This window comes from Triturus cristatus, chromosome 4_2 (genome assembly GCF_964204655.1).
Source record: "Triturus cristatus chromosome 4_2, aTriCri1.1, whole genome shotgun sequence".
Lineage (NCBI taxonomy): Eukaryota > Metazoa > Chordata > Amphibia > Caudata > Salamandridae > Triturus > Triturus cristatus.
The window spans coordinates 218262797-218289261 of record NC_140586.1 but is presented as its reverse complement, the minus strand read 5'-3'; the positions used below and the strand labels follow the sequence as shown (position 1 = coordinate 218289261).

General features: G+C 48.8%; 1 long non-coding RNA gene across 1 annotated transcript in view; it reads left to right on the top strand.

Annotated features, from left to right (window-relative positions):
* The first annotated feature begins 4003 nt into the window (after positions 1 to 4003).
* The window catches only part of LOC146833434 (uncharacterized), a 73196-nt gene continuing 50734 nt past the window's right edge, over positions 4004 to 26465 (top strand). The window contains exon 1 of the long non-coding RNA XR_014960238.1: positions 4004 to 4053. This is a non-coding gene — a long non-coding RNA (uncharacterized LOC146833434). The remainder of the gene's footprint in view (positions 4054 to 26465) is intronic.

Sequence of the window (26465 nt, the reverse complement as noted above, 5' to 3'; positions counted from 1 at the left end):
GCCCTACACAACCAAGGCCCAGGATACCTCAACAGCCGCCTCAACTTCTACGCTCCCAAACGCCAGCTTCGATCGACCGGCCATGCCCTCGCTGCCGTCCCCCGCATCCGAAGAGCCACCACAGGGGGAAGGTCCTTCTCCTACCTCGCCGCCAAGACTTGGAACTCCCTCCCGACCCACCTCCGCCTGACCCAGGACCACCTCGCCTTCAGGAAGCAGCTCAAGATCTGGCTGTTCGAGCAGTAGCTGACCCCCCTCCCCTTGCGCCTTGAGACCCTCCGGGTGAGTAGTGCGCTCTATAAATGCTTTGATTGATTGACTGATTGACCGGACAAAGGACAAACACCCGAAGCAAGTCTAAAACTAGCCGCAGAAGGGCAAGAAGAGCAGGAGACATCAACAGAGTGGCCCACCACTCAACCCAGCAGACCCCACAAGAAGCCAGCCAACCGAACAACAGAAATGCCAGCAACGACAGGAGGCCACCAACACAATGCCCTCACTGAGCAGGGAGGAGCGGCACAGGAACAGCAGCCTCAAACCCTCAACCACAGAGGGCAGAGAGAAAGGTGACAGAACCAGCCTCAACCAGGCCACTACAGAACCAGCCTCAACCAGGCCACGAAGGGAACACACAGAAGCAGGAAGCCAGAGCCCACAACAGCATGACCACGCCACAGCCCAGCCTGTACCAGGGGAAGACAGGTGCCGAGAAGAGGCCAGAGGATTGGGCAAGGAGGCTGACAAGAACCCGTGCCACACCTGACAAAAGAACCATCGACCAACAAGGACCTAAGATCCACCCCCAAACAAGGTGCAAAGCGACCACAGAAAGGGAAACTAAAAAAAGGGCCACCGGCCGACACCCAAAGGTGACCCACCAAGCCCCGGAACCAGGCAGCCCCCAACAAGGGACCCCGGGCAGAGAAGGCATCGCCAACCCAACCCGCACAGGCCCACGCGGGGTTAACAAGCACAGCGAGGCCATGAGAAAAAGAGGCAAAAGCTATGGCCCCACCAACAGGTGTGGTGACAAGATGGAGTGCACAACTGTGCCCAAGTCCCCAAGAGGCAGAAACCAGAATAGGGAGCAAGCCGAAACCGAACCCAAGCAGACACCGGAACCCCAAAGGACCAAACCCAAATGGCCAGACCAGGCCCCAAGCAGAAAGAGACAGGACCCAACCAACATCGCAGGGACCCAAATACGGCTCCCACACAGGCGGTACCGCAGACAGATACCATGCAACGGATGCCAGGGATTTCTTGACACACCAAACACAAAAGCCCCAGGGCAAGCAGCGCACAGCAGAAGATGGAGGAAGAAAAACCGCCACCCTGACACCACCTGGGGCTGGCAGACCTCAGACAGCACCGCCGCCAACAAAACGGCACCAACAGCCAGTCTACATGAGTCCCAAGCCAGAGCACCAGGCCCACCCCAAAAACTGGTCCAAAGGGAACCAGGCATACCAGGGGCACCCCGAGCACAGCCCCGTACCACCCACCACACAAGGGCAGTGGCAAAGCTAGGCCAGAGAAGAGGCAAAGTCCACCGAAGGAAAACAACAGGACCCCCAAGCGGGAGGGAAACCCGGAAAGCAGCGAAAAAATAGGGGAAAGCCGCTACACGGCCCACCCCCTCAGAGGTGGCAGACGTTAGACCACACCGTCCGCCACCCCAACGCCCCAACAGACAGTCACAACCAAAAAGGGAAAAAAGGAGCACAAGAGACTGAGACAGACGAACCGACAGCAGGGAGGCCGCGGACCCCAAAACAGACTGCTGGGTCACCCAGAAAGGAACAAAAGAGGTGAGACAAATACCAAAATGCAGCAACACCCCAGGGAAGGCAGATGCTGCCCCACACTGCCTACCCCCACAACCAGCCAAGGCTTGCCCCAAAACCCCAGCACAGGGCAACAGGCAAACCACCATACAGGCCACTAGGCATGCCCAAGGGCACCAGTAGCGCAGCTCCCACGCTACCATCCACCCAAGACCTGCCGTGACCAGAGAGAGGGTCCATAGGCACTGGGAGAATCATGGAGCCAACGGCTGCCGGACCACGCCTGACCAGAGGGAAAGAAAAAACCTCAAGCCCCCACAGGTGGGAAGGCCACACAAGCAGTAGAGAGGCCGGGAACACCAATGGCCTGACACCGCTGGGAAAAAGCGTTACCCACACAGAAAGGCAAGAAAAAATGGGAAGAATACCGCCATGCGGTACTCACCCCTGGGGCGGGCAGATCCCACGCAACACTGCCTACCCCCACTAGCCAATCCAGGCACCCACCATAACCCCAGCGCAAGACAGCAGGCGCCACATGAGAATGAAACACCGGGAGCAGGGAAGCTGATGACACCAAACTGCCAGACCAAGCCACCAATACAATGACACAAAAAAAGTCATCAACACCATCTGTGAAACTCAAAGTGTAGATGAGCAACTGTGTTTTAATATTGTTTTGTTACTTTTTCCAGAAACCAAGAAGGTAAAAAAGAGGAGCTGTATAACACCACTATGCGGTACTCACCCCGGGGCAGACAGACGCCACATTCCACCGTCTGCCCCACCAGCCAGCCCAGCCGTTGTGCAACACTGCAGCACGGGGCAAAAGCCATACCTAGACACTGGTGGCGGGAAGCGAACCATGATATGCGAGGGATCGTGACCCAAATGGTACAAGACTTGCCTCAGCTCCATAGTGCCCTGTCAACACCACGGCTCGCCAAGAACTCCAGGGGAACCACCAAGTCAGCCCAAGCCGCCATCCATCTTCCAGGGCGTCCTCCTGCTCGGCCAACAGGAGGGTGTACTTCGGCAAACCGAACCCCTCCGCGGAACTGGTGCCCCAGCTGCAACGGGCGTGTTGGCTACCTCCGTGCCTCCCAGCAAGCCAGGAGGCACACAAAGAAACCCGTCAGAGACAGTCCGGCTATCAGACGGGGAATCCAGAAGACCACCACTCACGCCCACCAGGAGCAGCATCCAGCACAATCCTTGTCCCATTCTGTCAGCAGACAGAGCAACTGCTCACCATCTGTTTTCACTTAGCCACTTGTTTATATTTGCATCGCGCTTTCACTTTCACTTTAAGTGAAAGCGCCATGCAAAAATAAACACGGGGCTGAGTGAAAACAGATGGCCCCCATAAAGATAAAAAATTGCTGTGCGACAGCAGCATAGCAGACGACCCTGTCCGGATCAGCTGGACGAAAAGGCAAAATGGCATCAACAAAAAAAACTCATTTCCAATGGTGGGCCACCGTTTAGCATAAACAGTGACGCCAGTCAATGGAAATGAGGGGTGGGGCTTAAAGCCCCCTTCTGAAAGTCCTCATCCACAATATCTCTCGCCAGTGTGCAGTTCAGCGCATGCGCTGCAACTCTAGGCGAGACCTAAAAAAAGAACAGGGGGAATGCTTGATAAGTACTAGTTAAGTACTACCAGTGGGAGGGGGTCGGTTAGGGTCGGTCCCAGCATTCCTCTGTTTTCTGCGTGGGAGATGGTTGTCTCCACTTGTAATGAATGGGACGAGGACTGGAGGGACCTGGGGGTAATGCTGCTTTACTAAGCTAAAGATTGGATGGAAGAGGGTGAGCTGTGGACCACCTTCAGCTCAACAGACCACCAGTATAGTTCGCATAGTTTAACCTCGTCGTGTGTCACATTTTTTATAACTCGCATTTCTTTGAAAGACACACTCGTATATCTGTTGACAGCTGCAACCATTTTAATGTGTATTTTACAAAATGTTATAATTGAACAGCATTAATTACACCGATACCTGAGCTGATGCCACCATGTGACAAACCTCACTTAAATTGTGAGAAGATAATTTCAGCTCTGAGCTTCGAGGGGTGGAAGGTGGGTTTAGTCGTGTGTTTCGCACCACAAAGCGAGGACGGAAGCACTCAGCTGAGTGACGCACCTTGGCGCCCGTGACGCCGCGCGTCGGCTGTGGTGGGTGTCCAGCGTTCTATGCTCGGCAGTGCCTTGCGGTTGTGCGGGTGAAGCGGAGAAGTGGCGTGACCGCGGGTCTTGGAGGTGAGAGGCTGTGGCGGTAACGCCCGGCGGTATTGAAGGGGTGGTGGTAGTTTCCTGGCACGTCGAGCATCTGACACAACCAGGCTTCTGCCCACCTGGGGTCCTGACGGAGGCCGCGGCTCAGCGTCAGGCGCGGCGGTAAATGACTTGTGACGGCCTGTCATGGCGCACGAGGAGTCGGACTCTGACGGAGAGGGCCTCAGGTGCTGCAGGCCTGCTGCTGAGGCGGGTAGCAGGGAGAGGGTCAATGAGAGGGGCAAGGCGGGGAGAAGGAATAAGGAAGGGAAGGAGGGGAGGCGGAGAGACAGAGACGCACGGCGGGGAGACAGAGAGAGAGAAATAGGACAAAAGGAGGGGGAGAGAGAAAGAGCAAGAAATTGAAAGACGGTGAGAATGGAAAGCAACAGTGTGACTACAGAGAGATGGGTGAGAGGAAGAGAAAGCGGTGGAGAGAGACGGAGAGAAAAAAAACAAGAACAGAGTGCGAGAAATGAGAGTAAGGGATGAAAGGGGGAGGGAGAGGAAGATGAGTGATGCGAGAGACAAACGTTATAAGAGGAAAGAGGAATACAAAACAAGAAAGAGGCAAGAGAGATGACGAGAGAAAAAGACAAAAGGAAACAGTAACGGAAAAGTAGGTAGAAAGAAAGGGGGATAAGAAAAGCGGAGGAGAAGACTGGTAGAGAGGAAGAAAGGGAGGGGAAAAGATGAGGAAACAGGAAAAGAGAGAGGAGAGTGGTGAAACAGGGAAGGAGAGGAGTGAGGCAGAGAAGGAGGGGGAGGGCAGAAAGCAGATGAAGGGAGTAATGGAAAGAAGGAGAGAAAAGAAGAAATTGGAAAGGAGAGGTAAGGTAAGAGGAAATGAGAGGTGAGAGGAGGAGGAGAAAGTCAGAGAGAGAGAAGGAAGAACAGGAGTGGGGAGATGCTGAAGGAAAAGAAGTGGAGAGCGATCGGGAGAGGATTGGTGAGAAAAGAAGGAATAGGAAGAAAAGCAGGTAAGAAGAGAGTGAAAGGTGGGGCAGAGATGGAGAGAGGGGCAGAGCTGAGATTCTGAAGGAGGGAAGAAGAGGAAGGAAGAAAGGGAGAGAGGCAGAAAGAAGAACGAAAGCGGCTGTAGGGGTCGAGGGAAGAAATGGAAGCATGGGAGGGGAGTGATGTGGGACATAAAGAAAGGAATGGACTGGAGAGTCGGAAGTCAAGCAGCAGAAGGAATAAAGGGGGATTTACGGGGAAACGGGGCGAGTAAAAGAAATCGGGAAATGGTGATTTTGTTTTGAGTGACTAATTTGAAAGAAATATTAAGAGGACCAGAATTACACCAAAGGAGAGAGGCATAACCAGGAGCTCTGAGTGCTATAAATACTATAATTATCACATTATTTGATTGGGGTATTTACTTCAACAATACTTATTATACCTGCTACGACAATAAAGTACAACCGAGATGACATTAAGGAATCAATAGAAGTGAGAGGAATGGAGGAGAGAGGGGCTGGAGGCCCTACTGAGGGTGGAGTGGTAAAGTAGGCCTGAAAAGGCGGTATGAGGAGAAGGAAAAGAGCAAAGTGGGTATGGAGTCGAGTAGATTGAAATTAGGCTACATATTAAGAGTGGGGAGCACAGAGATCATGTTTAGTGTAACAGTCAGTCTCAGTAAGCGTCACTAGGACAGGCTACTCCAGTGCTGGTATTGGATGTAGGAAAGCAGGTAGGCCTGGGCGGAGCTTGCAGAGTTTCACTGCGTGGAATTTCACAGAGATGCTGAAAAACTCTGCCAAATTCCACAGAATTTTGCAAGTGGGCGGAGTATTGCCCAGCCACCCCAAAAATAGATGATGTTCCAGCTGTACCAGTTATTACTGCCTCTAGGCTGCGCAGTATAGAGTATGTGGGGCCTGCAGCATTGTGTGCACGTTAAAAGAGAGAAGCGGGAGGCGATGAGACTCGGCAGGTACACACAGTTCCGATGCAGTACCCGTACACATTCGGAAAGCCTACGATATGCAAAGACAGGTGCAGGTACAGAGATCAGGGAGTTTGGTAGACGGGCCTTGTGACCCTAGTACATACAGGGCATAGATCCTGGTATAGGCCCAAGAATCCTACTACGCATAAAGCTAGGAGATGTGTGGTAAACAGACACAGGGACACTGTTACATACAGTCATTGGCGGAGTCTGGCAGGGAACCATGTGCTTGGATACTGACAAAAATTGTACTTGTATGAAAGGTCATACATCTAATACTGTTTAGCCAGACTGGGGTCGGCTGCAGTAGGGAAAAGGAGGGGGTTGCTACCCTCAAGTACTGTGCACTTGTGAAATGGGAGTACAGATTATGCCTACACCCAGTCCTCTAAGGCAGTCTGTGGAAGTCCCGTGAAAAGCACAGGGTCAAACTAGGAATGACGTGCACTGCAACGGGTATGGGAAGACTGAAGCCTCGTTGGTACAGATGCGCCTGCGTGTCTGAATACACCACCCTCCGTGTCCCAAATAATACATTGTCCTTGTCCTCTTACCTGCTGCACTCAACTTCTTCTTGGGTGGGCAGTCATGCCACTAGTCCGCTGGCCTCCACTGGCACATTCCTTGCCAACTACACCTGTAAAAACAGGAGCTCCATATATGGAAGCTGCCCATCAATTGCTGCACGGCTTCATGGCGAAAGTCCCGCCTTACACCACGACAATTGGCCCATTCTGTAAGGAGGTGACTCTTAATTGCGAGACAATACTGTCAACTCGGTTTATCGCCCAGCCTACTGGCCACGCTTTGAGAAGGGACATCTGGGAAATGTAGAAACACAGGTGCAGTAACTATAGTGTGGTGTGATGGTACATTTATCTGGCAAAGAAGACAACCCATATTTTTTTTTTTCGTTTTTTTGCAGAGCTTTTATATAGCGCGAACTTGACCCTGAATTCAATCGGGTATCAGAGCGCTTTACATAGCACCAGTTACGTTACATGAGGACACACATTTATTTTTTGTTAAGCACAGGGAAATTAAGTGATTTGCCCAGAATCGCAGGATGTTAGGCGTCATTGCCGAGACTCGAACCCAGTTCCCCCAGGTCCGAGGTCGGGCGCCCTAGCTGTTAGGCCAACTCCTCTCACCATATTGCTCCTTCACTTAATGAATAGGAACTCGGTGATATATTCATGTTAGCCATCTCAGAGAAATTAAATCCTTCTGCAGTTCTCTCCTATACTCGTACATGACTGAATATTAGAATCACAGTCCAATACGGCACTCTGTCAACCTTTGCCCTTCGCCAGTTCTTTCTTACAGGAGTGGACGGGACTGCCAGCACAGATAAATGTTAAGTTATGTTAACAAGTTTTGTAAAGCGCAGCGTATACATGAAGGTGTCTTGGAACTGATATCTGAAGCAGAGTGGAAAGGAGAATGTGTAAGAACAGTTATCTGTTGAAAAGCCAGGTCTTAAGAAGTTTTCTGAATGTTTATAAAGAAGGTGTGGATCTAATGTGGAGAGGTAGTGTATTCCAGAGTCTAGTGGCCCCGGTGAGGAAGCAACCTGCCGCCCCATTTGGTTTTCTTGAATCTAAAGGGGGTCACTTTGTAGGTTCCTAAAGATCAGAGGTTCCTGCTGGGGTATACCAAGAGATGGATTTTTTGGGGAATTCAGGACCAAAGCCATGTAGGGCCTTAAAAGTGAGATAGAGGGTTTTAAATTTGATTCGATTTCTGATGGCGAGCCAGTGTATATCCTTGATGGCAGAAGATCCTGAAGGATGTTTAGGGAGATCATGCAGTACTCTGTCGGCGTAGTTTTGGAAGACCTGCAGTTTATTAATTTTTCTTTTTTCTGTAGATTGATATTTAAACCATTGCACTAATCAATTTTGGATAAAATTAGGGAGGACACATCACGAGATTAGATGTACACAGGGGGGATAGACACATGCCCACTGTCTTACCTGTCCAACTAAACTCGGGGTAAGCGCGTTGGTTGATTCTGCTCTGCCTGTGTTTGCAGAGCTTTTGCCGAATTCCACGGAGTGGCAAAACTCTGCTAACCCACCAGCTGAGTGGAGTTTGCCACCCACCCCTCAAAAGCGCAGGACTTAAGGTCTCTACGAGAGGTTGGTTTCTGCTACTAAACACAGGGGATCAGAGAGTGCACAGCATCAGGCCATTAGGACAGTTTGGTTCTGTTCTGCTATTAGATGTAGGTGTGCACAGAGCCCCTGGGTCACTAAGTCAGATTGGCCTATCCTTGTTTTAAGGATAAAGGAGGATGATATTAGGTAAAACTTTTCAATAATACATAAGAAAGACAAAAAGTTCGAAATGTACAGTTTGAAAAATGATTAGTTGAAAGGAGAAAGTTTCAAACGATATAAAGTCCACTAAAAAATGAAAATGTTTAAAGACATTACGATTTTAGTACGTTCAGTTTTACTTAAGGAAAATAAAAGGCTCTGGGTTACAGGAATGGAAAGTATCAAAGGAAATGGGAGTCCAACAAAAAATGAAAATGTCTAAAGACATTAAGATTTTAGTATGTTTAGTTTAATTTAGGGAAAAGGTAAGGCTTTGTGGGTTAGAGTAATGGTTAGGTTTTGGTTAATCATATTTATTTAACAGTTTTATTTAGGGTATTTACAATAATGAATGTATTAGTGCTCTTTACTTTTGAACAACAGAATAAAGAATTCAATAACAGATGGCAAAGCAGGATAACTGAAAGACAATCATATTTCAATATAGCCGAAGTAGGTGAATTTTAAGTGTAGTCTAAACCAGTGGTTCCCCAACTTTTTAGAACCACAGCCCACTTTAAAGAACAACAAACATTTGCAACCCACCTACCTTTAATGGGCGTGAGGCGGGCCGATTTTTTAATGTAACTAATGCATCATGTGGTAGCACATTATCATTTACAGACAGCACATTTTCCATTGAAATGCCCACTACATTTGCACAGACTTACAGTTTGACTGATAAAACTATATAGCACACAAATGATGTGTGGAAATCAGGTTTCTGTGAATATTTATTATTTATGCATCACCAAGTAAGTGTCTTAATTTGTCTTGATCCTGTTAAAATCTCTGTTTCCAGCACACTTAAGAATTGCAAAAATGCTTAATTTTTGCTTTCCCGTCTTATGGATGCATACAGTTAATTTACATGTGTTTGCATTTTGTTATGTATTTGAAAAAACAACATCCTACATTGTCACATAATTCACTTTAAAAACGCCTCCCACTTTGGAGCCAGAGAAAGAAAAGTAAACACAAATCCTCATGTTAAAACAATAAAGCAGCCTGACATTTGACTTCTGTCTTTAAATCACAAGAGTGACAAGATAAAAACAGAATTTAGAAGCATCTTTATTTATTGCTCTGACTTTCGTGACCCACCAAAAATCAGCTGAAACTAGAAACATAAGAGAAGGTAAACTTATTGGTACTGTGCTGGGCCTGTTCTGAATCTAGGTATGTCTAAGTACCAAAGCTTTTGGTTCTTAGTCCCTGATTACAAGTGGCTGTTTCCCACCAGGAACATTAATTCCGTGTGGGATACCGCTCTGGGCTTTTATAGGTAGCCTTGTGTCTTCAACCCTGATAATTCTGGGTCCGATGGCAATGGGCCTGGTTTCACTGGGCTCCGTTTCACCTGATGTGGATCTGCAGCCGATGACACCGCTGCAGGGTATGGGGCATGAATGGACAGGAGCAAAGCCCAGCCCCCTGTCCGACTGTTGCAGCACTGTGTGGGAAGCAGACCACACTCCATCTGACTGCCCCAACCCTATGTTAACCTGATGCGCCCCAAAGTGACATCTTCTGCCTGCTCTGCGGAGGTGAAAAGTGTCATATGATTAGTTCCAGGAACCAGAGAAAAAAGGTTGGAACATGACCTGGTGTTCCCTGATCTTCCTATTTATTTATTCCACATTTGGGGGGACAAAACCTTTAATTGTCAGTTCCTGGGGTGGGATGACAGATTGAATCTGAGATTCTAGCCTCCTGGTAACCCCAAACAAAAATACGTAAACCTCATAACCGGGGTCTAAATCTTCTTCATCTGTTTGATATGTTGAGTTGAGTTTAGAAGGCTAATTCCTGTGGAGTCTTAGTAGAATAGGCAATTTTGATTTTTAATCATGATTCAATTCATAACCATTGTAAAGTGGGCGGAATTGAGGAGATATGGTTGTTCTGATTGATATAGGCAGAGGCGATCGGATTGTGGAGACCCTCTGACGTTAGACGGGAGGGGTGCCGCTCGCAGGCGTGGACACTGGACTTTGTTCTTCCTTGAATTTTAATCTTTGGAGGACCTGTTGGGTGATTTTATTAAGCGCTACTTACCCCTGAAGGCTGACATCCCCCCCGGGACTGCGAGGCCCAGGGTGCCGTGCAAGGCTCTCGCGCATCGCACCTGTTGCCTCTTCCCGGCCCCTCCTCTCATCAACCTCGCCTTCTTAATGCCTCGCGGCCCCCGCTTCGCGGGAGCCGCTCGCAGGCGTGGACACTAGACTTTGTTCTTCCTTGAATTTTAATCTTTGGAGGACCTGTTGGGTGATTTTATTAAGCGCTACTTACCCCTGAAGGCTGACACCCCCCCCGGGACTGCGAGGCCCAGGGTGCCGTGCAAGGCTCTCGCGCATCGCACCTGTTGCCTCTTCCCGGCCCCTCCTCTCATCAACCTCGCCTTCTTAACGCCTCGCGGCCCCCGCTTCGCGGGAGCCGCTCGCAGGCGTGGACACTGGACTTTGTTCTTCCTTGAATTTTAATCTTTGGAGGACCTGTTGGGTGATTTTATTAAGCGCTACTTACCCCTGAAGGCTGACATCCTCGCCGGGACTGCGAGGCCCAGGGTGCCGTGCAAGGCTCTCGCGCATCGCACCTGTTGCCTCTTCCCGGCCCCTCCTCTCATCAACCTCGCCTTCTTAACGCCTCGCGGCCCCCGCTTCGCGGGAGCCGCTCGCAGGCGTGGACACTGGACTTTGTTCTTCCTTGAATTTTAATCTTTGGAGGACCTGTTGGGTGATTTTATTAAGCGCTACTTACCCCTGAAGGCTGACATCCTCGCCGGGACTGCGAGGCACAGGGTGCCGTGCAAGGCTCTCGCGCATCGCACCTGTTGCCTCTTCCCGGCCCCTCCTCTCATCAACCTCGCCTTCTTAACGCCTCGCGGCCCCCGCTTCGCGGGAGCCGCTCGCAGGCGTGGACACTGGACTTTGTTCTTCCTTGAATTTTAATCTTTGGAGGACCTGTTGGGTGATTTTATTAAGCGCTACTTACCCCTGAAGGCTGACATCCTCGCCGGGACTGCGAGGCCCAGGGTGCCGTGCAAGGCTCTCGCGCATCGCACCTGTTGCCTCTTCCCGGCCCCTCCTCTCATCAACCTCGCCTTCTTAACGCCTCGCGGCCCCCGCTTCGCGGGAGCCGCTCGCAGGCGTGGACACTGGACTTTGTTCTTCCTTGAATTTTAATCTTTGGAGGACCTGTTGGGTGATTTTATTAAGCGCTACTTACCCCTGAAGGCTGACATCCTCGCCGGGACTGCGAGGCCCAGGGTGCCGTGCAAGGCTCTCGCGCATCGCACCTGTTGCCTCTTCCCGGCTCCGCCCCCTCCCACTATTAGAGTCAAGCCTCTTATCGCGTGAGCGGGACGCGAGCGGAGCGCAGACCGGGGCGAAGCCCGGGCAAAGGGCGGGCCCGTTTAAGCCCGTTCAAGCACGGACAAGCCCGGACCGGGCCCTGTCCTTTGGCTGCCCGAAACTGCTCCTGGACCCCCGCTGGACTTTTGATACAATGTCTACCCGAAGTAAACATACAAGAGTACAACCCAATGTATCAGGTACCTTGGACAATTTTATTATTAGGGCTAATTCTGTTATACAAGGTGAATTGAACATGTTAGAAAGGCGATTATCTGATAGGATTACTAGCTCTAGGAGGTCCTCTCTGGGTCTACTAGCATCTGCAAGGTCACCCTCTAACCCTGACGACTCACACATAGCTCTTATGGACAGCATCGATCATACAATTGAAACTGTCCTTCAAGACCTTAGATCTAGTACTTCCTCTCGCATAGATATACCACAATCCATCTTAGAGTGTATATCCCAACCTACGCACGAAATAGCATTCGACCCTTCTTTGATCCAAGTACATCCGCCTCACCAGGTTGCGGCTCCCAAAAGGAAACGCGAGGTAAATTCTAAACGAGGGAAAAAAGTTAGATTGGATTGCGAGGTAAATTCTAAACGAGGGAAAAAAGCTAGATTGGATTGCACCCACACTAATACCTCTAACACATCCACTACTATCCTTACTAGGAGAGTTCCAGATACTAGGGGACAATCCAATTCATTATTAGTCTTAACGCCTTCCCAATCTGAGCCTCTCCCACTCGCTTTGAATAGAGACGATGGACTTGATGGGGGGAATGCCCGCCTTATCGACACTTTAAATAATGTCCTCAAGGGCTTTTTTAGTCCATTGTTGGCAAGGTTTGATGCAATTGATCTTAGGCTCCAAGAAATAGAAAGGGTTGTAACTGCTTTTGGCAATCCTAAAGGGAGCAGTGGTAAAACATACAACGCACCTGGGATGAGCACGAATTATTTTCAAATCCCTCCCCTCTTTACATCTGCAGTTACGACTAATTCCCTTCCCACAATGGACCCTCTTCCATCTAGGTCATCATCATCTACACCTAATCCGCCCCTGCCTACATCTTCTATTCCCTCATCATCCCATCCTTTACCTGCTCAAACCCAATTAATGCCCCCAACCAGGAACCCTGTAGGTGCACCAAATTTAAACTCAAATCAATTAGAAGTAGGGCGATCTTCTGGAGATTTCGACCACCGCATTCGTTTAGATGAGGTCTATGCAAATAGGAAAAAAGTAATCAACTTACCCCCTGAAGCTTTGCCCTATGTCATAATTCTATCTGGTGTCCCAGAGCTCACTAATCCCGAGTCAGAAACCTATGCCTCTCTTAAAAATAAAGTGATTAGTTGGCTTAATATGCACAGGCCCCTTCCCCCTAATACTAGGTCTGAGGTTCTAATGGTTAGGAGGGTTCCCTGGCTGGGAAATACTACAAAGAACATTGAGGGTGATTGCATCTTGGTGAACTTCAGTAATTCTTTAACTGCATCTTATATCTGCAACTGGCCTGGTAACACTAGCGCTTCCCTCATTAAAACTTTACCATTGTACTCTTTCTATCCTCCAATTGATATCTTCCCCCGGGCAGAGTTGGATGGAAACTGGACCAGGGTTGTATCAAACTCATCTAGAGGAAGACAGAGGTATAATCGCTATGGTGTGCCTCTAGGTGGCGATTATTTGTGTAATAACAGGTATGCCTGCCTGGAAGAGGTTGACTGAGTTGGGGGGTTACCAATTTTAATTCTTCTACGGAGGTGCGGTCCCCTCCCAAACACCAGTCTTTTCGTCTTCCTCCCCCTGTTGTTCCCCCTACCATTCCCGGGTTGAATTTGCATGAACCCCCTACGTGCACAAACCCTGATGTTCATACAAATTGTCCACCTATACACAAAGTTCTCTCGTGGAACATAGCTGGTTTAGCTAGTAAGCTTCATTGCCCTCTATGGGGTTCATTCATAGACCTCCACCACATATGTTGCTTCCAAGAGACATGGGCTAGGCAAGAATATCATCGAGTGGGCTTTGCATCTTTCACAATTCCGGCTGTATGGGGAGGTAGAGGTCGCCCCTCAGGAGGTCTAACAATTTGGGTTTCTACTCACTTGGGCTGCAGTGCTGTGATTTTAGAAACTGGGTCTGACGATGTTCTTTGCCTGCTATTGGATTGGGGCTTAGGCACCAAGCTAGCGGTGATTAATGTGTATGCTAGGCCAGTGAACCCATGTGCGGAATCCAGAGTGATCGACGTTTTATCCAACATCCTAACCATGATACCTGAGGGAACAATGTTCCTTATAGCTGGTGATTTTAATTCTCACTTTGAACCACTCCAGGGGTTGGTGGATCAAATAAATCAAGAGGAGGATGAAATCTGGAACATCCCACAGGTTGTCGGTCCTATGGTCAGGTCTTGGGCCCCTCTAGCTGTCCAAATCACCTCCTTGACGATGGCCCACTCGATTAGGGCCTGCAATGGACGAACAATCTCAGATAACCCCTCAAGGCCCACGTTTAATGAACTAGGAAGGGAGGCTAGACTTGATTATATATTTGTGCAGTGCAGGGAGTGGAACAGAATATCTGATTTTCAGGTGCTCACTAGGGGGGAGAGTGACCATAATCCCCTGATATTGGATCTTTCTCTAACTGGCGTGTGTTTTGACAATTCATTGCCATTAATTAATTTGGAGGCACCAAAAAGAACCATCTTGACTAATAATAAGCGTAGAATTAAATGGGTTAAATTGGCTGACAATCAAAGAGAATTATCCCAACTCTATATGACGGTTGGTTTAGCATTGGATGACATAGTAAAAATTATAGAGCAGTACTCCTTCCCCAATTTCAGCGGAAAACTGGCTAAGATTAACAAAGAATTATTCTCAACATTGTCTGGTTTATTTAACCCACCTGTTACCCGTATGAAAAGGACTACTAGACGGCCCCATTGGTATAACAGGGCTTGTAGATTGGCCAAGACCGATTTGCTGGATGCAATAAAAAAGAAAGTCTGCAGGGAGGATATCCACCAAAAGAGGCAGATCTACAGGTCTCTAATCTACCATGCTAAATTGGAGTGGGCTTCTGAAAATTGGAATAGCCTAACAGCTGCCCTTTTCTCTAGAGACTCACAGAGATTCTGGCTGATTGTGTCTACCGGCACAGATGATGCTGTTGTAGCAATAAAACCAAATATTGCTCCCGAAATTTGGGAAAAACACTTCAGCACACTTTATAGGGCGGTTTCTCTTCCATCTGAGGGTTTAATGCCTGTGGCTGCTGACCACGAACAAGTTAATTTCACCTTGAGCGAGATCCAGCTCGCTATATCTATGCTTCCTGCGGGCAAAGCACCTGGCTTGGATGGGGTCCCTGGTGACTTGTACAAACATGAACCCAGAGTCTGGGCACCATACCTCACTCTATTATTTAATGCAATCCTTGGGGGTATGACAGTTCCTCATACTTGGTTGGGCGCAGAAGTTGTGCCTATCTTTAAAAAGGGGTCCCCCCTGTTACCTGGTAACTATAGGCCTATCAGTCTGATTGATGTTGCTCAGAAATTATTTTCGAGGCTGATCCTAGACCGCATTGCGGATTGGATGGAGGACTCTGATATTCTGAGCCATTATCAGGCTGGCTTTAGAAAGTGCGTTTCAACAACAGATTTTTAGATTATGTATGCTTTTTTGGAAGACAGTTAAGGTGGAGGGGGGTTCTCTTTATACTGTCTTTGTTGATTTGCGCGCAGCTTTTGATTTGGTTCCGCGCATGAAACTCTGGTCTGTTCTCCACGACTTAGGCCTTCCAGGTCCTCTTTTGCAGATCTTGGTCCGTCTTCATACCAACAACTTCGCAAGGGTCAGATGTGGAAGAGATAGTGGCTTATCATCTAGCTTCCCCGTTGAAAGAGGGGTAAGGCAGGGATGCGTCTTGGCACCCACCCTGTTTTGCCTCTATGTAAACGGTCTCATTTCCCATCTGAACAATGTGCCAAATAGAGACGCCCCGCGACTCGCGGGCATAGGTATCTCAGCTATTATGTTGGCTGACGATACCTTGCTTTTAGCCAAGACTCCCATGGGGCTTCAACGAGTTTTAGATGGTTTTGCCTCTTTCTGTGCTGATCGGGGGCTAGAGATCAATACGGCCAAGACTAAATTTATGATCTTTAACCCCCCCAGGTCCTCTCGCCCTAACCCGACTATTAATGGTACAAGTCTAGAGAGGGTTCATACGTTCGAGTACTTGGGTTTGACCTTGAACGAAAAGATGACATGGTCACATCACCAGATAAAGTCAAATCTAAAGTTAACGCAAAAGGTGGGGGGTATCCTGAATCTATGGAATCAATCCATGACACACCCTATTGGCCCGCCACTTGAAATTTACAAAATGCAGGCCCGTGGTGCTCTAATATATGGCGGCGAACTTTGGGGCCACAAATGTGCCCCAGAAATTGTCACCACTGAAAATAAGTTTCTGCGGAATCTGGCTGCTTTGCCACCGAGCACACCACTTCTCCCTCTTAGGCTTGACCTGGGATTGAGATCAATAAAGGAGGAATTAGGTGTGAAGCCCCTAACTTTCTGGAGGCGACTTTGGATAACCCCTGAACTCTCGAGCTATCGCTCTGAACTCATGGAACTTTACCGTCACCAAGCTTTATGCAATATTCCATGGTTCAAGTATGTAAAAGATGAACTAACAGGGTTGGGTCTAACTGCTCTGTGGACAAAACCGCACGAGGCTTGTCGCACTGTATCCCGCAAAGAGTTGGTCGCATTATACCACGATCGCAACTTGACCGCCTCTTTAGCAAATGAGACACTGGGGCCAATGACTAATACCTTCTTAACAATGAAGGATTTTTATAAACTGGAGACAGTTTTGGATGATATCAATCCCATTGGCCTCAGAAAACTATTTCTGCAATGGAGATATAACGCACTTCCAATCAGAGCCCTTACTAGTAAATGGCACCCACCTACTTTAAAAAACTGTCCCGCCTGCAAAAATGAGCTTGAGAACGACACCCATCTAATCTTTTTTTGTCCTTTTTATGTGAATTCCAGGAAAAAGTGGATTATTCCCATCTGCAGAAATTGGGGTTTTAGGCACCATTTAGATGTCTACCGCTTGTTGAAATCTGATTTATCCCCCCCTACTGTATTTGCTGTTAGCAAGTATTTAGCAGCTGTATGGAAGATCAGAAGAACTTTTTTAATGAATTAAAAGTTTAAATTGTTTTACATGAGTACTTATGGTTGCAAAATTTCTGTAAATGATATATCCAATTTTACATGCAGATGTTCCTTGTCTTGGAAAATTTTGCTTTGTTTTCTGTTTGTATTGTATTTCTTTTATGACTCTATGAGTCGCAATAAAGATTTAAGAAAGATATCAGTTTATATCCGCATTGAATGGGTTGAGGGAGGTCTTGGGCATTGACTAAGTCAATTGTGAAAAAAACAGTGATAGGAGAGCCTTTTTTTAAACGAAGGGGGTAATAAAGGGTTCATACTTTTGAAAAGCAAAGAGATTTAAATTGACATATGCGGTATGGGTGAATGTTCAGAAAGAGGGGAAGGTTGGGGTAGGCAATCACAGGATTGTTTAACCCCTTCAGTGCCCGCCCCTTTCCCCGCCCTGTGCCGGCCGTTGCATTAGCGGGCGGGGTCTATGACGAGCTGGACTCGTCATGGGCACAGCGCAACCGCGGCCCATGACGAGTCCAGCTCGTCATGGGCACTGAAGGGGTTAAGTAAGGCCGTTAGCGTTGCGTTTAGTGTACCTTACAACATGGATAAGCATCTTTAACTGCAACCTGATTTCAAAAAATTAAAATATGTAAGTATGGCTTTCAAACTGTTTGACAATGAAAAAACACTGCATTTCAAACAAGATTGGGCAAGTGCAGATGTCCAGATCATTAGGACAAGCTAGTCGTGCTCTGAAAGTAAGCATGGGCCGTGCCAGCCTTTAGCATGGGCTGGGCTGGGCACACTCCCCAGCCGACCTTCAGAGGGGCACAGGAGCAGCCTTCAGCAGTCTCTCTCCAGCCTAGCTCTAAAGATAAGAGTAGTAAAGTCTATCTTCTTTCTCTTGTCCCCCCCCCATCTTCCCCACCCCTCCCATTTTCCCAACCACTGGCAAGTAAAGATACCAAGTGGATGTCCGGGTCATATTTTGTTTTGCACAGGGCACTGTCCAAGCAAAGACCAGATCAGAAGGGGGGGAGGAGGGGGAGGGGGGCACAAAACTCCAAGTCCCTGGAGGCCCCTAGGACAGGCTAGTCTAGTCTTTATATGAACGATGCCTGGAGTAGAGAGATGGAAGCAGGTAGGGCCGGCAGCTTCAGCTCTGGCATCAAGGGTTCAGATCTCTTTCTTCATGAATGCATTCTTCCGTCCAATAACATCGAGTGTGTTCATGTTGCAGTTACTAGGCCTGTGTCTCCACACTCTGTTGCACGTGGCCCCGAGGTCGAAGTGCCTGACTGAACACATCGCTCACTCACTTCCAGACCGTCCTTGCCTCGCCTCTGACTTGACATTGGGGACATCTGTTACCGCCTCTGATGACCAATTAATGGCTCTCATCAATAAGCCAGCGATGAGTCCCTCTGATAGCCGATGCCGCGCCTGGCTGTCAGCGATGATCTACTGCGGCTTGGGGAGCCTCGTATCTCCTGCCCAGCCCTTGTGACCTTCACGAAGGTGGACATCTTGTCACCGGGGGCAGCACGTCCCAGGCGGGCAATGGAAAGGTCTGATGGATGGGCTCTGGGAGCCGGGTGTGCCTTCAATTGGAATTTCTGTGATATTCAAGGTGTCAGGCAGCCACTGAATTTGTAGCGAGCAGGGAGTGTCTGTTGGCTGCTCATAAAGTGCGAGAGACCGCCTCTAGGAGCTCCGTATTCAGCCATTATGCATTAGGCATCACTGCCCCCCCCCCGCGCCCCTCTTCTCACTTACTTCACCTAGGGTTTGTGAGTAGGGTCTCTGCGTCCCATCTTTGAGCAGAGCCCGCTGCTACTTTTAAGTCAGCACCTCCTGCAAAATAGGACACCAGATTGAAACAAATGGCTTAAAATTCTTTGTTACTAGATTAAAGGGACTAACCAAATGGCAAAATAATAATTTTTCCACATGTTTAACAATCCTTGCTCTTAAGCTGCCCTGCATCCTCTTTGCCTATTGCACTCTTATCCTGCCTTCCCATCCAGTAGTCTCCTCTGAGTGGTTGTATCAGCCTCAGTCTCCTCTTCAGGAAGCAGCTTGGGGCACATATTCAGGCGTCCCAACAAAGGGCAATACCAGTTGTGGGAGACAGCTGGTATGGCCTTGCTGGTAGGACCAAGCTCCAAGACCGCTCAATTTTTCAGCCAGTATAAGCCAATGTGTAGTACTGGATAGCCCCTTTCTCACCTCCAATGTCCACCACACTACCATGGCCAAACGTAGAAGCTGAATATACTTGACATCAACTAACACAACCACATCCCAGCATGACACACCCATGTCAGACCATGGCACCTTAATGCCGTTAACCCCCTCATGATGATCAGTGCCTACTCGGACGCATACATACGTCAAAAACATCAAAACCGATCTCCACCAACAGTCGAAATGCACTCTTCATCATTGAAGCCCGGCTCATAACGCGTGATGCCCATCTTCAATTAGTTCATCCAGGCAAGTATTCTGTGGTTCAGCACACATGCGCACACAAAACAGGTGGTGTCCTCTTCATCATCTACACCCTTACTTCGCCACTGTATGTCGCCTCCAATAACAAGAAACCAGAATGTGGTAGCGAGGTTGAAAAGAAACTAGTGCTTCACCGGAGCAAGTGAGATAGAGTAAGCTATGGTACAGAACAGGCACAAAAGGTGTATTAGAACCCGGCTATACAAAGGGACTTTAAGTATTACTGTTCGACTGAGTCATGAATCTCCCATTTCTGGTTTGGAGAAATTAGATGAAGGTCAGACCGGGCCGGGGGGGGGCGCAGTGTCCTCACCAAAATTATAGCCTTCTGCAGAGCATCAAGACCATTACGTGGATGAAACCCCATGGTGCCATGAGGCACGTGGTATCAAACAGGACTGCGGTAAAACAGGCCGACCCAAGCTTAGACACTCCACCTTCTAAGCACTATCCAAATGCTGGCAGGCTCAGGGTGAAGGCTGCGTGGAGCCCGTCGCCTGGTGAATTTTCCCACAAGGGATGGAAGTTCTCCTACAGCCAAGACAGCCCTTTGACATAGGTCATACAGCTGGTACAGGCAGCAGGGAATATACTTAAGGAGTAGAGAGACCCGTGGGTCAACAGGCTTATTTCTGCGAGATGAACTTTTTGAAGATATCATGGAAGGCCGACTGCCAGGCTTTGTTTCTGGGTCAAGAGCAGGATGGATCCTCTGCTCTGTAAAAAAGTTTGCTCCAACGTGCCCATTTTGGGAAAATGCACTCACCCGTTGCTGTGAATGTAGGACTGGGTGGCTCATGGTCCAGACCACCTCAAAATAAAGGCGAAGGTAGGCACCTCATACATTTGTATGGACCACTGATAATTGAGCTTTTGAACGCAAACTGCTTCTCCGTTTTCTGGGCAGCAGTGCATTCTTTGAAGGTGGAAGTGGGGGCTGTAGAGTCAGATGTCTATACATTATATTCTGCGTGGTAGGAAATTCTCTTAAAGGGTTTTCTCTGGACCAGTGTTTAATTTGTATAAAACATAAGTACAAGTGCCTACTGCCTAGAGTTTTTCTCAGGAGGCTCCTGCTTTCTTGACCACTTGCACCACCCACTCCCCCAGGCTCTCCCCACTTCTAACACTAGCCCCACCTGCTGTCCGGACCTACAGTGTCCAAAGTAAAAGTCGAGTGAGCAAAGGGAACAAAATTGGCTTTTTTCAAAGGATACACCTCCAAAGAAAGTTTTGCAAAGAAAAGGATAAGACAGTGCATTGTAAAGCCAAATTTTACTTACATTTGGTAAAAAGCCATAAACTATCAAAGGGTACTCTGGTACATCTGAAATATTCCAGTACTTTCATGGCCCCAAATTAATACCCACCTACAACCTGAGCTCCCTTAGAGGTGACTCTTCTTAGTGTGCACTGTACACCAGTCAGAAATAAACACAGCATATTCTTTTTCTTTGATACTTGCTGTCAGTGCTTCACAGCCGGCAAGGACTGCAGAAGTGTTTGGCAAAATAAGTGCTGGTCTACAAAAACGAGTACTGGTCCGACACACCGGCTCAAATTAAGCACTGCTCTGGACCCAAGGCACGCATACAACTGCCTTGGCATTTGTACTTCATTCAGTCCAATAGTGGAGGGATTTGTGCAATATTCTCTTTAGGTAAAACGCCAGTCTGCAGTCCATGCCAACCTATATATCTATGATGCACTTTTGAATGTAAATGTCACCAGTATGCATTTTACAGGAGCGCCCTTTCAGCTGTTGTTTATCACCTTTCCAATAATCATCCACATTATTTTTTTCACAGTAGTTCTTTATTGAGTTTAAACAACTTCACATTAGTGTCACCATACATCATATATGTTTCATACAGAAGTTACAGAACATGCAGTACAGTGTAGTGTCTTGATTTATTTCAAAGTAAGAGAACAATGGAGATTTACAAGAGTAACAACACAAACCTAGAAAGAGCTGCTCCTGTCCAACACAGGGTCAGGTGGTAAAATGGAGGAGGTGACCAATGCTAGTCGCCACCGAGGGTACCCCTGTGTGGGCTGGGGGAGGGGAGGTTGTAAGGGGTGTAATGAGGCCCGATTGGTTATTACATTGTTTTGACTGCACATTGTCCAGTCCAACCTCAGCCGCACGGCACTAGGTCCTGTGGGAAATAAGGGTGGCATTTCATCTGATTTGGCCTCGAACTCCCTCAACAACCCCTCCCAGTGCATGGTCTTATGAGTCTCACCCTAGTAAAAGAGCTTCTGGCAAGAGCATCTAGCATACATTCGCCTCTTCAGGTCCTTCAGCGAGATCATTAGTTGGGGAGCCATAGGTGACTTCGAGGCCATCGCTATATATTGTTTAGAGACCCGAGTCTTACAGTGAGGTCCAATGATCTGTGTAGATTTTGGCAGCTTTAGTGGGTTTCACCAGTCCTAACCGGCAATGTGTGGCATCTGTGGATATGTCCTTGCCCACTATGTGGGATAAGTGTGCCGTCACAGCATCCCAGTACACTACAATCTTTGGGCAGAACCGTGCCCTGTCATAGAAGTCAGAGTCCCTCTCTGCACACCTCGGGCACATGTGGGTGACGCCTAGGTGAGCAAAGTGAGGGTTAAATATGTGCAGTGCAGGTAGTTGAACTGGATAAGTTTAAGGCGCATGAGGGCTTTCTGCGTAGTCCCCTAAGCTTGCTCCCCGGCCAGAGCCTGACATTTCTGCGGACCTCATTGGTGAAAGCCTCCCCACTACTCCCCATCATGGCAGGACCCTACTTGTCCTCCTTGGGTGACAACACCTACACCTTGGTCTATCCGGCTAATTTCTCCAAAACCGCTGCTAAATCCTTCACACATGCCACCCTGAAAAGGCACCCCGAGACCCTGGTCTCCGACCTGCGATTCAGTGCGGACAAGGGCACAATCATTAATGACCTCATCTTCTACTCCAGGAAAACATCCCTATGGCGCATAGCTTTCGCGAACATCCTTAAGGTTCACAAAGCCAGGAACATTCCATACGGCTATAGACTCAGAACCGCACCCTCCGCAAACCTGAGTGCCGACCTCACCATCACCCTATACAAAAATGGCATCATCCTGATCCAAGCCCCACCCAAAGGCGTCAACAAATTTACAGACCTCTTCATCCACCTTAAAAAATATGTGGACAACCCTCCTCCGTCCACGCCCCTCCCACACCATCCCTCGCCCAATCCACCAAGGGTGCCGAACCCGTCACAAACCATCTTTCCAAGGCTGCATAACAATGGTCGACCTAGCCCAACCACCAGGCCACCAACACCTGCCAACCGACGAGTGCCTAAACCTCTGACCTCCTTCCTGCCAACCCTTCCCTCTCCCAGGGTGTCTAAAACCTAACCTAGGAATATCGACTCTTGCCCGCAAGATCTGCCCTCTCTCATGGTTTCTGAAACACCACCTAGGACTTCCAATTCTAGCCCGCAAGATTTTTCCTCTCTCATAGTTTCCAAAACCCCACCTAGGTCTCTCGACCCCAACCGACCCAGCCCCTCCACCAGGCTACCAGCTCCTGCCAACAGGTGCATTCCCATACCTCTAACCTCCGTCCTGCAAAATCTCCCCTTTCTTAGGGATATTGAACCTCTGGCAAGGGTTCATGACACCGGCCGACTCAGCCTCACTACTAGGCTACCGGCACATCCCATCAGAGCCGCTCCCACTCCTCCTCCCACTCCTCTGGCCCCCTGCCCGCAAGAGCATCCCTCCTTTAGGGATTTGGATGCTCTCCACCGCAGAGATACAGAACTAACCCTAAGCATCCACAACTCCATTCTGGATCTAAAGAACCTCCTGTGCCTCACAGAACACTCCCTCTCGAACTTCATGCTCTCGCAGACCTCCACTCCCCCCTCCTCCTTTACCTTTATCTCTGAGACACCTGCGCCCTCGTACGCTCCCTTGCCACCTCTCAGAAGAGGAAACTCTGGCTCTCCTCCGTTCGTACAAACCGCCCCCCACAACACCTAGCCCTCTAGACCTCACGGAGGGAGATGTTGCAGACCTCCTCGTTAGTTACGAATCGGCCCTGATTGGCCCATACCCCCAGATCTGAATGACAAACACCCTATCCCCACGGTTACAACCAACCCTAATAGATCAGCTACCCTCCACGACAGAGCAGTGATCAACAGCAACCTAGCGCTAGTACCTATCTTTGCCCCTACTCTAGACACTCACTCCGACCCCCCCACTATCCGGCCTCCTAATTAACTGCCGCTCAGCGGTAAAGCTTGCCTCCGATGTCGCCAATCTCATCCTGAGCCAAAAGTCAGACTTAGCGGTCTTGACTGAATCTTGGCTCATTGAATCCTCATTGCCCTGCCTAGACCTCTTAGTCCCGCCCAATTACAACATCGTAAGACTGGACAGGCAATCCCACAAAAAAGGAGGAGGTATTGCCTGCATCTACCGCTCCAACCTCCATGTTACTGAACTTCTAACTCATCCTACAGACTCCTGTGAATACCTTGCACTTTCCATATGCAACTCCACCACCCAACTGTGCAGACTGCACATCTTTTACCACCCCCCAGGCACGAATGACACCTTCACCGACCTCCTCATGGAAATTATCACAACCAAGGCCTCCCCTAACTCTAATTACATTTTCCTGGGCGACTTCAACTTGCACTGGAACGACCCCAAGGACCCTCAGGTCAATGCCATCAGAGTCTTCTTGGCCGATCAAGCCCTTACCCAAGCCTGCTTATTCCCAACTCACTCAAAAGGCGCCACGCTGGACTGGATCATCGCCAAGGATTCAGCGGTCAAACTTATCTCTATAGACCCATGTGATTGGTCTGACCACCACGCTATCAGCTTCCTTGTCCCTGGCACCCACAAATGTTGGACACCACAACCCATGATTCCCAAACGATGGGTTAGAGACACCAAGAACCTTGACCACGGGAAACTGGCTGCACGCTGTGAGTCTGATCTCCCCCCCCATCTCACTACGGCCAACAACCTCACCAACCATTATTCTACAGCTATATCCAACATTCTCGATGACCTTGCTCCGCTAAAACTAAAAAGAACCGAGATCAAAGACAGGAATCCCTGGTTCAACGGTTCCCTCAACACGGAGAGGAGATCCCTCCGGCAGTCAGAACGTAACTGGAAACAACACCCATCAGCACCCCTTTTCTAAAACTGCTCCGTCAGTCCAGAAATGCCTACAATAGGAAAATCCTCAACGCAAAAAAATAATTCTTCAGAACTGAACTGGAGAACGCCAAGAACAGACCTCGCAAGCTATTCGACCTGGTCAAACATCAAGCTAACAAACTGGCTAAAACCTCAAAAGAAAACCCTGAATCTCTAATATCATGCGAGGAAGTCTCCTCCTTCTTCTGTGACAAAATCACTGCCCTAGGAAACAAACTCAATTCCGCAATGCATTCCCAAACTACGCCTGCGCTACCTCTTCTCTCCGCACTGCCCCATCACAACTCACCCAAAAACCTAGTGCACTGGTCCAACTTTAAAGTCTATGACGAACACTCGGTCTCAAAAATTCTCTCTTCCTTAAACCCGAACAATCATTACAATGATCCTCTCCCTTCTAACTGCCTAGCCGCCGTATCTCAGGCGATCATCCCTTCTTGGACTGCAATAATCAACGCATCCCTACTATAGGGATCGATACCTGACTCTCTCAAAGCCGGACAAGTCGTCCCCATCTTAAAAAAGCCTACGCTTGATCCTGCTTCACCTGACAACTATAGACCGATCTCGAACATCCCACTCCTAGCAAAAGTTCTGGAGAAATGTGTGCAACAGCAGTTGAGCCAACACATTACCAACTTCCACCTACTTGATGAATTTCAATCCGGGTTCAGACCTGGACACAGCACTGAAACCACCCTCCTCCACATCGTGGATGATGCCCTCCTAGCCCTTGACCAAGGCAAAACCTGTCTCCTAATCCTCCTAGACCTATCCTCGGCGTTCGATACGGTCAACCACAAAACACTCCTTGATAGCCTCAAACTCCGGATGGGATTGGATGGCACCGTTCTTGAATGGTTTAGGTCCTTCCTCCAGAATCGCTCACAGAGAATCCTAATCAACGGTAACTTATCCGCTCCCTTTCCGATCACGGTTGGAGTCCCCCAAGGATCAACCTTGTCCCCTACCCTCTTCAGTCTTTACCTTGAACCGCTCACAGAGGTGCTATGTTCCGCCAACATCGCCTATCACATGTATGCCAACGACACGCAGATCTACAATAAAATTGCTTCCCCTGAGGACATTCACTCCCTGAATGACGCTTTGAAGCTGACGGTGCATTGGCTCACCTCTAACCAGCTCAAACTTAACGCAAACAAACCACAATTTCTCCTTATCTCCCCACCCAAAACCAACTCTGACATTCAGGAATGGATCAAGGCTATCACAGCGTTAAACTGCCCCCCTACCATTGTGGACTCTGCTAAATCACTGGGAATAACCCTAGACTGCAACTTGAATATGCGTGGACATATCAATTCGATGGCCAAAACTGCTGGATTTCACCTGAGCTACCTAAGACACCTGAAACCTTTCCTCGACACCCCTGACCTAAAAATGGAAACCCAGGCACTAGTCCTCTCCAGACTAGAATATGGGTGTTCTACCCTTGCAGGTCTACCCAAGAACTCTTTGGCCCCATTGAAAACCTGCCTCAACGCCGCCGCCAGATTCCTAACAAGTTCTAAGAAATTCGACCATATCTCTCCCCACCTCAAAGCTCTAAACTGGCTTCCTCTCGAGACCAGAATCCAACTTAAGCTGGCTTGCATCACTCACAAGGCTCTATACTCCAAATCTCCAGCGTTTCTCGCCCAGAAACTCGTGATATCCGGAGGAGCCAGAAATTCATGATCCGCCAGAGACCTTTTGCTCCAACCAGCACGCTTGCGGGGGAAAAAAACGTGCAATCGGGCCTTCTCTGGGGCCGCCCCAAGAATATGGAACTCACTCCCGCCCACCATCAGAAGACTTCAT